Source organism: Candoia aspera, chromosome 2 (assembly GCF_035149785.1).
Source record: "Candoia aspera isolate rCanAsp1 chromosome 2, rCanAsp1.hap2, whole genome shotgun sequence".
In the NCBI taxonomy this organism is placed as follows: domain Eukaryota; kingdom Metazoa; phylum Chordata; class Lepidosauria; order Squamata; family Boidae; genus Candoia; species Candoia aspera.
Genome location: NC_086154.1, coordinates 133,111,393 through 133,125,521, shown reverse-complemented (window position 1 = coordinate 133,125,521; position 14,129 = coordinate 133,111,393). Strand labels below are relative to the sequence as shown.

Here is a 14,129-nt window from a genome sequence, read left to right as displayed (position 1 = left end):
AATCAAGCTGGTTGCCATAATCTTGGTTTTTTTGAGGTTTAGCTGCAAACCAGCTTTTGCACTTTCTTCTTTCACCTTCATCATAAGGCTCCTCAGTTCCTCTTCGCTTTCAGCCATCAAAGTGGTATCATCTGCATATCTGAGATTGTTAATGTTTCTTCCAGAGATTTTAACTCCTCTATAAAAGTACTTACTATCTTATCCCTGATCAAACAAGTCAATTTTAGATTCTTTTCTAATTATACAGTATGCTGATATTATTAATCCTTAGCTTAGTGTTGTCACAGAACCTGGTTTCTTATCTTCTTCTTGTCAAGATGCACAAGTATATTTCCTAGTACATTTTTTAACTTTTCATTTCTTGTATTAATGCTGTACACCTTGTCCACTTCTACATCCACATCTTCTTCCTTCCACTCTAAAATTTTAGGGTTTCATCAACCCTCTCCTTACTGTCTTCACTAGGTTGTTTTGTAGCTACTCAGTCTGAGGCAAAATTCTTTCTCTTTTAAATCCAGTAGTGTCACATTGTCTGTTATCTTTTTCGTCTCTTGGCTTGTTTTTCACTCATTTGTATTGCAGATTCTTCAATTTTTTTATTCATCTTTTCTTCCATGTCTGCAAATATTTCTTCCATTCTCTCTTCAGATGAAATCAAATCTCTCTTAACAGGTTCAATCAATGATACTGCCATTGCCACTGTAATATTCTTTTCAAATTTTTCCAATATCCTTTGTATAGTCTCTGGAATAATCTCTATTTGCAATATTGACCTTCTTTCTTCCCTTTATTCATTGCTTTCCTAATATTAGCCATTTCTTTCCTTAAATTTGTAATCCAAAAGGTAATGCAATAAAAATAAGAGAGCTTTTTTTTTCTATATATACTTAACTCTTTAGACCAGGGTCTCTCAATCAGGATTCCATGGAACCCTAGGGTTCTGCAAGAGGTCACTAGGGATTTCAAATTCAGGCAACTTCACATTAAAGAGATACATTTCATTCTTCATATTCAGTTTAAGAACACTGTTAATGCATATATACAGGCCTACACATGAAACAAATATAATAATTTTGTAACTCCTGGCCTATATTTGAGCCTGAATGTGCAGGGGTCCCTCGAGGCCGGAAAAATATTTCAAGAGTTTCTCCAGGGTCCACAGGTTGAGAAAGGCTGCTATACACCCATCCAGCTCTCTGCAATCCTAAAGTCACATGATCTTTCACAACTTTCCATTATCTCTTTAAGGAAATCCACCAATCAGTCCTCTTAAACAGTCTTCTTTCCCATGAAGATATTTAATTTGTTTAAGTCCAAAGTACTTTAAAATAAACATATTCCAAATTTAACTGGTCCTTAATTCATTTCAAATTTTCCTAATTCAAACTCTTAATAAGCTTTTTACTTTCAATTAGTTTTAAATTCTTATAGTTATTTATATACATTTCACTTTGATCTTATCCCAGGTCGAAGGAACACTCGCCAGCTGATCTGTTGTTTAGGATCTCTTTAGCTGGCAAAATAATTCAATTCCAAATGTGTGCTAGAAAGTGGGGTCTTGGTCAAGCCCAGCGTCCTTAAGGCAGGCTCCAACTGAGGCTGAGAGGTTGTTTCTTCTTCGGCTCCCAGTGCTCTATTCGCAGTTCACCCACAAGTCCTCTCTGGATCCTGCGGGTTTCCTTGTGAGGAGCAGCCTCCCGGAGCATGCACGGGCGATCTCTTGGCTTCTCCTTGTCCGGAGGAGCAATGCTGGTCTTGGCTCACTGCCTAGTCACCACTGTTCGCCTCAGCACCATCTCTGCTCTTCAGAGACATGTCAGCTTGCCATTTTCCCCATCCAGAAGTTACATACTAGTATAGATTCCAAAGCACCTCTTACAAATGCTTTCCCTGGCTGTAACATGGAGCCTATTTTATGCCCCCAAGCAGGTCCTCTCTCAGGTTTGGGTAGGAATGGGAGAGGTTTGAAAGGTCTGCTACTCCATTCCCCATATTTAGTAGCCCCCAAAGCATTTCAAGCCCAGACCTTCCAGTAAAGCTTAAAACACAGAAACAACTCCCAAAGGACTGTTAGTGGGTCCAAGGAAGTTCTTAGATTTTAATTCCCAGCTTTGGGAAGAGATAATTTAATCAAACCCAATATATCACTTTTGTCGATTTTTACCTAAAGACATTAATCAACTCATTGGATGATGTCCAAAGTCCTTCAGACTGAAAAAAATTGATATCCCCAAAGACCAAAATTACTCAAATTTTAGTGATAATCATAAATAACTGTTGACATATTCTGCAGGCAAAACAGAGAAAAAGTTGATGAAGCTCTTGTAAGTTGATTCTGTAAGGTATCAGAGAGCTCTGGAGGCTTTCCAGTGTAATTATCCAGATACTGGCCCAGTGGAAACATTAATCAAGTTTAACTAAGTTCAAAAAATGAAAGGCCAAGCCGTAAAACATATAGTTTAACACTGTTTTTAAACTGAACTTAAGAGAAGCACTAAGAAACCAATCCCCTTCACTACAGAAGAATGATATGCTCTGATCTTGAAGAAATGTTCACAAATTCTAAGTTCGTATGTGTAGAGAAACCAAGGTTACTCAATAGTTTAGTAATTAGATAACATAATATTATGGAACTAAAGGAAAACCAGAATACACAAGTTGCCACAAGTATTGCAAACACAAGGTAATTTAAATAACCACAAAAAGAACCAGCAAGAAAACATGTGACATGCCAATTTAGAAAGTGTCCACTGGAGTTGGGCAGCCAATAAATTTAAATAAATAAATAAGTAAAGTTGGGAACTATAGCTGTGGATTTCAAAAATATTGATGGGTTTGATATTAGAATGCATTCCTAAGAGATATTTTAGCAAGATATGTAAATCTGCAGAACAGCTCTAGATCTCAATATTCAAACTGACTTTCCAGTTGCAATTTGAATCTCTATCACTCTATCACATGGAATCTCTCACACTCTATATCCTATCACATGAAATCAGTTTCTTGGCCTCAAAATGGAAAAACATACCCACCCCCCAAAAAAATTATAAGCTATTTGGTATTTTTGGGCCAGACTTATGACTCAGACAAATCCACCACTATAAATTGCATTAGATCTGTTTTCAGATATCAAATTACATCACATGCTTGCAACTGGCTCATGTTAACAAAAAGCCACTACTGCTGTGTACAGCTTTTTAACCACGTCAGCAATAAGATGGAAATGGATTAAAGCTACAGGCTATTCCTCTCAGTAGAGTGCAGGGATCTTGCCATCTTTTTTATCCCCTTGTATTTGAAATATTTCTGTACTTCACAGAACAGCATTAACTTTGCTTATTCTTCCTATAGATGCATAACACAGTGCTATAATTTGCATTACTACTTCAAGTGACTATTTACAAACTACAAATACGATTAATTTAATTACATAAAAATAATCACAATATAAATAAGAATTTACTTTGAGAATAATGTCCATCTATACCTATATTTATATTCAACCTACTTGTAGCCTACACCAAAACTGCCCTTGATTAACATAAAAAGGGTAAAAAGCTGTGCAAGTGAACAGTTCAATTTTTTTTTCTTCCTAGCATCTTTCCCGCATGGGCAGGGTCCACTTTTTCTCCAAGCCTTACAGTTTATAATGTTGCCAGAAAAATCTACATGTACACATCTAACTTTGGAAGCCAAATCCGTGATTTGACGTACTGTATACACACATTTCAAAAACTCCTACAGAAACGGAATATTCATATAAATAAGATGTGAATGCATATGTTCTTCTTGGCTAATCCCAGTATTTGAAATCAAAAACATCAAGAAATTTGGATTCTATAGCCATGGAGGAGCACCCAAAAAATTATTATACAACACTGTATCAGATTTGAGGTAGTCGACTGCTGAAATGCACTATTTGCCAACAGTTGAATTAGTCTATTGTTGACAAAGAGACAAGGAAAACAACTTTCAAACAATCTATTTGCATTGTTTGGAGCTGTTTTGTTTGTGATGAAAATTTCCAGAGTTTTTTCATTTTTAAAAGGAATTTAATTCCAAGATAGCACTTGTTTAATGAAGCAGACACATACAAAACAATCTGGGTATCTGAAAGAAGCAATTGTACCCCTCATCTTTGCTGGGGAATATACTCAACTGTAGAAGCAGACTGTTAGGGACAGTCTTAATGAAATTTCTCAGAAAACACATTTTAAATTATTTGTCCTTATATCTTAGGTTTTCTGTTTCCAATTAATTTCCGAATCAACCTGGATTATACAGTTCTAATTAGTAACAAGATCATTGCTGATGGCTATTGTCCTTCCTACTCCCTTCTCTGCAAATACTGGAGATCAATCAGAGGATTCCAAAACCCATGGAATTCAAGCTCCATAATTTTTACCCTTTAGGATGGATTAAAATATTCTACAATCCTTTGAACTTATATTGGTTTATATCTCTTCTACTGTTTTGCAAATATTTTGTCTATTTGCTCTTCCTTAGACTGGAAGATCGTGAAAAAAGAACCGTTCTGTGTAGATGTATCTCACTATATTCCTCAGGAAATAAATGAAATTAGTTCAAGATATTATCTACTGTAGCAGTATTTTCATATTACAAACATAGCAAATATATCCCATCAATAAAAATAAATTGATCAAGTCAGTATAATCAAAACCAACCATTAATTAAATTTAACAATAAAAAAATCAGTGTTCATAACATTTTATCTTGAAACAAACTGCTTCAGAAGAAGTAACACAAGAGAATTTACATACACAATTAGAGATAATAATTTTGGTTAAAATGAAGTATGTCTCATCAAATAATCTCTGTCATGCATATGAAATATAGATGTTAATTCTTGAAAGCCAGATTTCATTATTTAATAGCTACTTCTTCCATGTTTATACAAAGTTAAAGGCATCATCTGTGTTCTCTGCAATCTTTGCATAAAGCATGTTAACCCCTATGAAACAAACCAGAGTTCTTATTTTACAGTATTTCATAAAGATGTATGAAATACATCTCTACCTGCACTCTGTATGAACAGATTATTCCTTTCTTGGAAGAAAATTTGGCACTGAACACTGAAATCAGAAGCTTATTTTCTTCACAGATGAGAGAATGATTTAGAATTTGTGTGCTCCATTATTTACAAGCTGCCAAGCAAATTCCTACTCAAGGAAGAGAAGACTTTAATTACTGTCCAGAGCATCATACTTCTGAAATAGCCATAAAAAAGATAAAATCTCCTTCAAGCCAAGTTCAATTCCTAGCAACTTCACAGAAATATCCATGTAATTTTCTTGCCAGCAAAATGATAATAGTTTGTCACTCCTTTCTTCTGGAATATTTTCTTTTCTTTGAAGATTAGACTACAGAGATAATATTCTTTGGAGAGCTATATAACTAGAGCCAAGCTTGATTAACATCTGCTTAGACCTAGCACCCATTTTTCCTGAAGAATAGGCCACAAAATGAATCTGTTTGGCTAAACGCAGGACTTCAACAGAAAATGAGATGTAAATATTACAATAAAGTAAAAAGGGTGTTGACCTCTGAAAGAAACAGTTATTTTACCTTCTGTAGTAGAATTTCTTCCTGAATAGCAACAAGACAATGCTGATGTTGCGTTGCTCTTCTGAATTGAACTCTCACCATGGCCCATCTTTTCCCCTCTTCTTATTCAGATTAAGTCATCATTTATCTTAACAGCCAGAATCTGTGGTCATAAGGGTATATAAAAGGATAAATAGTTTCAGTCTTAACAGAAAGTTAAAAATACAAATTTATACCAGTGTGGCACGACTGTTAATGCCCTACTATCTTTAATTACAGAGCAGTACACAAAATTATGTACACTCTATTAATAAGGTACTTAGAGCCCCATTTCTAAGTAGTTTACAGTGAGAAGTTACTCTTTCATGTTTAGTTTTGCCAGAACATACCATAAAAATAATGCTTGGGGCTTCTTTAGTGGCAATAGCAAATAGCAATTAGATTAAAGATGATCAATAAAAGTGTTCAATATTCACCATATGAATTTTCATTTCATAATGTTCTGCTTCAAATACTAAAAAAGTGAAAGGTGAAAGGTCCCCTGTGCAAGCAGCAAGTCATGTCTGACCCTTTGGAGGGATGCTGCTTTCGTGACGTTTTCTTGGCAGACTATAGCGGGGGGGGGGGGGTGCCATTGCCTTCCCCAGCCGCCACCTTCCCCAGCAAGCCAGGTACTCATTTTACTGACCTCGGATGGAAGGCTGAGTCGACCTGAGCCAGCTACCCGAGAGAGAATCCAGCTTCCGCTGGGATTGAACCCGGGTCATGGGGAGAGTTTTGGTTGCAATACTGCCACCTACCACTCTGCGCCACATGAGGCTCTTGCTTCAAATACTAATGATGCCTCATTTCACATCAACAGTTGTCTTGCCCATTGGATCTCAACAGTCATTCACCATTTTTGCCACAAATTGAAATCACACATATTACATGATGCTTATATTTTTTAGATGAAACCTTCAATGCCAGTCTTAGGTTCAGCTACAAAGCAGGCTCAGAACAGAAGGCTAAATACAGACACTGACATAAGAAAATCTCTTATAATTTTTCCCTAGAAACCTATTATCCCACTATCTTGGGAAACAGCTGAGAAACTAGATGCACCATACAAAGGTATTTTTGACGTAAGAAGCCCACAGATTCTATTGTGATCCAATGTGCTAATACAAACTTACACAATACAAAGGAGCGGCAAAGAAACAAGAAAGGGCTTTAAGAGATGAGAGTTAAACAGCTGTTCTTCACCTGTTTCACATAAGACATTGCAAGCAGAGACTTGCATCCAATAGTTACACCAGGAATTAGATCAACCATTTTGAAGAAGTTCCCCCAAAAGTTTATTTTTAGAAGAACAGAGACGCTTAGCATATATATCAGGCCACTTCTGCTTGCAGTAGATTCTTATCAAGGTTACATCACAATCCCTGTTTATTTTATGTTATCATAACAGCTCTGGTCAAGGCAAGAGACCAATATGCAATCAGAACATTATAGGAAATACAATTTTATTTCTTTGCCTTGGAAAAGAGCCTGGGCCTAAAATAGCTTAAGTTATTCCCTTGCTTGTAAATTGCACAACTGAACAAAGGTAGCAACGACCTGCTTTACTGTCACAAGCAAGATTTGCTCTCTGCTAACATGCCCTTGAAATATGAACATGCCCTTGAAATTTTAAAGGAAATGTTCTCTAGATTATCTGCTGCCCTTTACCAGAGCTGTTACCAGAGTTGTACAAGGCTTGTAACAAGATTCTTCATCAGATGTGGTTATTTCATCAAAAAGGGTCTTAAATACTTCTTTGCCACTGCACTGTTTCAGTTCATCACACATCCAAGCACTACTCCTTCAGTTGCTCCTTAAGCTAATTTTCCAAACCGTCCACCACTGAACACTCTTATTCAATAGAAACCTAACCTCCAGAACCTCAGAGTGGAGAGGAAACAGGAACACCTGCCAAGAACGCTCATCCCCATAACTAAGTTATTTGAATTCTTCAAGCTGGCTTTTGAATTAAGCCCCGCACAATGACAAGCTTCCATTTCTCTCATGATTTTCAGCCTTCATCTGGATGTGGAAGCCTTCTTCTGGAAGCACTTTTTTCACATAACCAAACTTGTTCTCTTTTACTTCACTGCAGTCCCCTCAATATCATCAAAGCTACCTTAACAACAATTCAACATCGCTAACACTTTCTCCCTCAAAAATCCGTTCTGATACCTCCCCAACTGTAAACCACCCAAAAGATCATATCATTAAAATGTTCTACACCTGTTCGTTTGTTTTTTGAAATCTAGCATGTTCATTTAACTCAGATCTTGAGTCAACACATATTTATGAAAGAAGTTAATTTTTCCAAAGTTTCTTGTTAGTAGTTTACCTTGGCTCTGATTCCCTATGCAATCTGGATCTCAAAGACAGTATTATTTTAAAGATGATCCTCTCTGTTAGCCTTTGGACACAGATGGGAGCTTGTTTCTCTTTTCCCCAATTTATTCCACCTTTCCAAACCTAATCAGTTCCCCTCCTAAAAAACTGCAACTATCAACCATCAGTAACTTAATGGTGATTAGGTTAACACAAAGATGGTCATTATTAATTAAGCTGGGACTGGCTTCAATGTGTTGGGTTGTTTGCAAACACATCAAGGGTTTTGTCTAAGTTTCAATCACCAAGCCTATCTTCTTCTCCCTAAAACACTGCTTGTCTCTCTCATCAGCAAAGGCTTCATTCTATGTAGGTTGCTTTGTACTTTTTTAAAGACTTTAATGTCTTTGGAAGTCTTTTCTGTTAAAAAATAAGAAACAGCATTTAAACTGAGAACTGTAGAATTGTGTACACACACACACACAAATACATATATGCATAACCATCCCATTATTCCCTTTCTGGGTAAGCAACATTATACAGAGCATAGAGGAGGAGTAAGAAAACCTAAGTCAAAGAAATTAAAGGCACAACGTAACAAAAAGAGAAGAAAAGATAACTAAAGCTAATTACACCAACACCATTTACTATACCTCTTGATATCTTTCTATCCTCAAACCATTCATTTCTACTACAGCTATATGCTATCTCATACATTGCCTTTTGTTCTTTAAAATTATTTCTCTCTCTTTCAGGATCTCATCAACTCCATACAACATCTGGTCCACATACCTCTTGTCCAACAGACACACACTGCACTCTACAAATTTTGCTCATTGTCAGTTATCTTACCCTTTCAAACACCTTCCCAGGCACACTTAATAAAGTAATTCCCCTGCAGTTTTTGCAGTTCCTCTTCTTATCCTTCCCTTTATGTTGAAAAACTATAGTAGCATTCTTCCAGGCAAAAGGTACAGATTCCTCACATGTAAATTAAACAAGTTGCATAACCATATCCATATTTTTCCCAGTTTGTACAATCTAATCCTGCAGCACTATCATTTTTCAATATTCTCATAGCATTTACTAGAGTACTTCCCTTTCACCCATTTTTGGACACTAATATTTAGACTTCATTTCTTTTTTACTCTAATAGTTTCAACATCATTTCCATACAAATATCTAAAATACTCCTTCCAGCATTCCCAACTTCATTATCACTTTTATTTTTTTAATTCCATCCACTCTGCTGGAAGCTCCTTTACCTTTTCCAAAGCACTGTTTAATTTCCATCAAAATTACTTTGCATTTCCTCTGCCTCTCTGAACCTTAACTATGCCTTTTTCTGATTACATTCTTTGTAAATATCTTTTTTGCTATATACACGTACATTGTACCTTCCCCTCACCCTTATTTCTTGCAGCAATCGTTCTCTTAGACATATTCCATTCATTCTACCAAGCATCCTTTTGCATAGTTCCTAGTAGTAACACTATACACTTCCGTGGCACCACGTAATTATTTTCATCCTGTTCCAAATATTTTACCCATCCTCTTTCCCTGTGTTGAAGGAAAGAGGATGGGTTTCCATTTATTCTGTTGGAAGATCAATCTAATACTTTTTCATATAGGGCTCATATTTTCATTCTCTTTTCTTTCATGTCCATTTTTTCCTGAGATTCAATCTTGACCCTATCGAAAACTGGATGTCCTACATTTGGGACCTCTCATCATCTCTGCAGCCTTCACTAATTCTCTGAGTCCTTCATCAAAAACAATAAAATCGTGCTTTTCTATTTATTCCTTTGCTATGGGTACGTATGAATACACAGGCATACTCAAAACAGACAGACTTCCTAAGCAGATACTCTCCAAAGAGTCATCATTCTCAGCCATAGGTCTCCAAATGCCCCAGTAACCTTGTCTGTATTCTCTCATCTCATTTCCATCCATCCGTTCATGGCCCCTAGGAAAATAATTGTTTCGACCATTATTCAGAATGTTGCACAATTTTCCCAGACTCATACCTGGTTCTTCTATTATCACATTTACTGTATCATCCCAGGGTTGTTGTTGTGAGGAAAACAGGAGGAGGAAGGAGTATTAGATATGTTCACCGCCTTGAGTTATTTATAAAAATAATAAAGGCGGTATAGAAAAATAAATAAAATAAAAATAAAAAACAACATGTAGCTGTCACCAACTTAGCAATTCCTACTTTCATACGCACCAACATGCTTTGTACTTTTCATTCCTCATTAAACCTTCACATCTTTGCCTGTATTCATCAACTCTTCTCCACAAAATCATGCCAACTTCATTCAGAACTGTTTCACCTCTCCCCCTTAGTTTCACACACATTTTTTCTTTCATTTTATTCTTTAATTCATCTTCTTTACCATTTATTTCTCTAACATTCCATATTGCAATCTTCCATATGCCATATATGCCACCTTGAGTTGTACCAAATAAAGACAGGATATCAATATAATAATCATCTCCAGGCGGGCCTAAACGTATTGACCTCCTCCACCAGCAGTGTCTGTGGGGGCATGGAGACAAAATCGGCAAAGTGGCAAACAGAACATTACAATGCAAGCCCCGTCCCTTTTGAATGCGCATCAATGTCACACATACATTTAGAAGAGGTAGGGATTGCATCATAAGGCTTCCATTGCCATCTTGCGAATTTTGACACACACCCCTGTGGACACTGCTGTCCACCATTTATCACATTTTTCATCAATCAAGGCTTTTGCATAACACGTTTTAGTAACACAGAGAAGATAAACCAGGTTGTCAGCCACAGTCATTCTTGTAACACGCACAACAATTCCTACTAACAGTAAGGATAGTATTGGTCAATACTGGCGCATTTTGGCCAATACAGCTTAAACGTAACCAAAGCCCTGTTTCACTCCAAGCACAGTCACATTATTCTATGCAAGCTACAATCTCTAAAGTCTACCTTTCAGGCCAACACATTGTTGACTACAACCTATCAACCAAGGAGCAAGTATAGTTTATTCCCCCTTTAAAAGCGCTCAAAATGGTAGACTCTGATCTTCTACTCCACTGCCCCATACAGGTCCAGCTCATCTTTTAATCTTCACATAATCACCTTTTCCAAAATGCTGCTAAGTAAATTTTCCAAGAATCTTGCCAATTCAACTAAAATACGCTCCTACTCTTTTTTATCTTAGTTCCTTAGCGCCACACTTTCTTCACCAGCCCAACCACGTGTGTCTTGGAAATAACCCACCAGCTACCCCCAAATCTCACTCAGTTGTGCCATTAAGCTGAAGACCAGAACCGTTTGGTTTATTAAGGCTCCAAATGACCACTCAGAGTGTAAAAGGAGGCAGTGCAACATTTATCCCAGTATTTCAGGACTTTCTGGCCTTTAATCAATTATCATTTAAAAAAAAAACCATCAGGGACAACTAAGGAGCTGTGATTATAGGTTCTGGTGGGTTTTATTTATTTTTTATTTTAAATGTGCCTTCTCTTTTCTACAACAAAATAGAGCTTACTGCCAAGGTTTAGAAACAGCCTGTGTGCGAAAGAGAAGTGAGAAGAGTGGCTATTTTTTGCTTCTGAAAGGCATTCCCATTCGTCACTGTCTACACGGGGCTGTCCGACCAGAACGCCCAGGGGTCATCACCACGCTGCACAGTTCGTTTTTCTCTGGCATTAGTAACCTACTTTTTCTCTGAGAGCTCGACAATGGGAGAGGGAGTCTTTCCTAGTCTAGCCCCACAACCACCACCCTACGAGGTAGGCTGGGCTGAGAAAGCGACTGTCCCAACGTCTCCCAGGGAATTCTGCGGCTGGACGGGACTCCCGCCACCTCCTGGCTACTCTGGCTTTCCCGGGAGCCCCACTCTCTCGCCGAACAATCCCGCGGAACAAAACGCCTCCCCGCCGCCGTCCTTCTACCAAAACGGAGGGCAGCTGCACCGTCCATCCCACGCCGCCCATCCGCCGCCCTTTTCCTACGCAAGCGTCTCCCCTCACCACGGAGCCTCCGAGTTGCCCCGTCCGTCTGCCGGATGTACCCGCCGCTTCCAGCGACGATGCCTCTGAGCCCCTCCGCGCAGCCACTCCTGCCCCTTCCCCATCGCACCCGCAAAACAAGCCACCAGCGCCACCGCTTCCCACTCCCGCAGCCGCTCCGTGGCAGGCGAGCCCAGGCCAGCAGCGCCTCTCCCCGTTCGCGTCCGGCCACAGTCACGGACCTCTTTTCACTCTCTTCTGGGCACCGGCCGCCGCGCCGCCGTTCTCCCCTCCATCCCCTCCTCCCAGACCGCCACCGGAAACACTCCAACCTCAACGCGGATGGAATCCACCCTCGTCGGGCATCAAGGCAGGAACCGGGGGGAGACTGAACCCAGGCCGCTCTAGCCACCGGCCCAACGCCGTGACTTTATGGTTTCGTTTGGTGGCAGACGGGCTGCGTTCACACCTCGCGCTAAGCCAAAACAAAGACATCACCCGCTGACTTAGCGCGAGGTGGGAACGCGGCTTGCTGTATATTGTGGGTGCCTGCGTTACGGGGAAGCGTTTGTAGCGTGACGTGATCCCCAGCCACTCCAAACATGGTGGTGCGTGCATTCACACAATCGATCATCACACTCATGAGTCCTTCAAGTAATGCTGACTTTTTTTAGAGAAAGCAGTTTGAAAACAGGATCGGGTTAAAGGCCAGGGCAACTCAACATTCCTGCACAAAGGCAGGAATACAGACCTGTACGTTTCAAAACTGAATAGAATTTTTTCTTAACCAGAACCTTGAGCTCTGGGTAATAGGTTTTCAGCGTTCTTTTTTCTGAGAAGGAAAACGGGCATTTCCAGTTCTTCTGTGACTCTCATTTCAAGTTTCCCAATTCCTTAAGTTCCACAGGGATAAAAGATGCAGCCTTTGTCTGGTCTTGTTCACCCGCTAAACAATCTAAAGGTACAGTCTGTTAGAACATAGCAAAACGAAGCAGCAATTTTTTTCTCGCTTATGACAAGATTTACATGTTTGTTTATTTATTTATCAGATTTTTATCACTGCCTATCTCCCTCATACAGGGGACTCTGGGCGGTTCACAATAAAATAGTTTAAAATTCAATAAAATCATAAATAATATCATATAAAATGCTTAGTGCTTAGTGTTGCACTAAGGCTTAGTTTGTTTAACTATTGATGGCTGATTAAACCTTAGCTGGGTTCACACAGCACAAAAAAGCAGAAAGCCTAGATTACAAACAATGGCTGGGTTCTTACAAGAGACTAAAGCAAAACCAAACAAACTTCATTTGAATGCAGCCCAGGTGCAGGAAATGGGGCTGTCATATTTAGGTTGCAAGAATTCAAAGGACTATGAGATAGCAGCAAAGAGATTAAAACCCCCAAAACTTGCTGTCATCTAGTGGTCATCTGGACATCCCACTTATGGTAGTTTGCAAAAATATGGATGACCTCTAGATGGCAACAAAAGGATACAGTATATTCTAACAATACTGATTAGCAGTATATTTGCAAAAGAGTAATTATTTATTACGTATGAATGTTGACCTCAAGTCCTGCTCTGCTGCCTCATGGCAGCATTTCTTTTTCTGGAGAAATGACTGAAGAACACCAGGAATGTATGCCAAGAGCATACACTCCCAGCAAGGTCACTCAAGGCCTGAAGGGCATCCCAGCTGCTCAGCTAAAGCAAGCAGGCACCTATATTAGACAGTAGTGATACAGTAAGATGTTGGAGGTAGATAATCACTTTAATTACAATGACAAAGACATAATTTCATGCTGTGTGGGAGAAGAAAATACTGAACCATTTCTGTATTTTACCAAGGAAACCACATGGAGAGACAAGATAAAGATTGACAAATTAGATCCAGGTGATGGGCTCTCTGGTGGAATGGTACCCAATATACTATTGAGGAAGAGCTGAGGACCTTTCAGAGTACTAACGTTGTTTATGATGCAACTAAATTAAAAGCTTTGGAATGTCTAGTTGCTGATGTTGCCATGCAGCAAAAGAAAATCTGAAGCTGCAAAGGTAGGGTTACACTGGGAACCTGGACATAAGGAGCATGAATGTGGGAAAGTTCAACACTGAAAGATTAAAAGTGATATGGGAGATGGGGAGATGGGCGGTTGGGGGAGATGGGTGGTGATAAAAAAGATAAAAAAAAATTAAATAAATAAA

At 38.8% G+C, this 14,129-nt stretch overlaps 1 protein-coding gene and 1 long non-coding RNA gene across 3 annotated transcripts in view; both read right to left on the bottom strand.

Moving 5' to 3' along the window:
* Nucleotides 1-14,129, bottom strand: part of LOC134490564 (uncharacterized) — a 259,536-nt gene that overhangs the window by 18,261 nt on the left and 227,146 nt on the right. The gene's annotated exons all lie outside the window — the stretch shown is intronic.
* The window catches only part of RNF41 (ring finger protein 41), a 33,425-nt gene that overhangs the window by 16,863 nt on the left and 2,433 nt on the right, over nucleotides 1-14,129 (bottom strand). The window contains exons 1-2 of one of the 2 annotated variants that reach the window (XM_063293687.1): nucleotides 12,168-12,262; nucleotides 5,587-5,728 (exon numbers count right to left, since the gene is read on the bottom strand). The gene's annotated coding sequence lies outside the window, so the exon portion shown is untranslated. Of the gene's footprint in view, nucleotides 1-5,586; nucleotides 5,729-12,167; nucleotides 12,263-14,129 lie in introns of those variants that run through there. The other variant, XM_063293688.1, reaches the window with a different exon arrangement.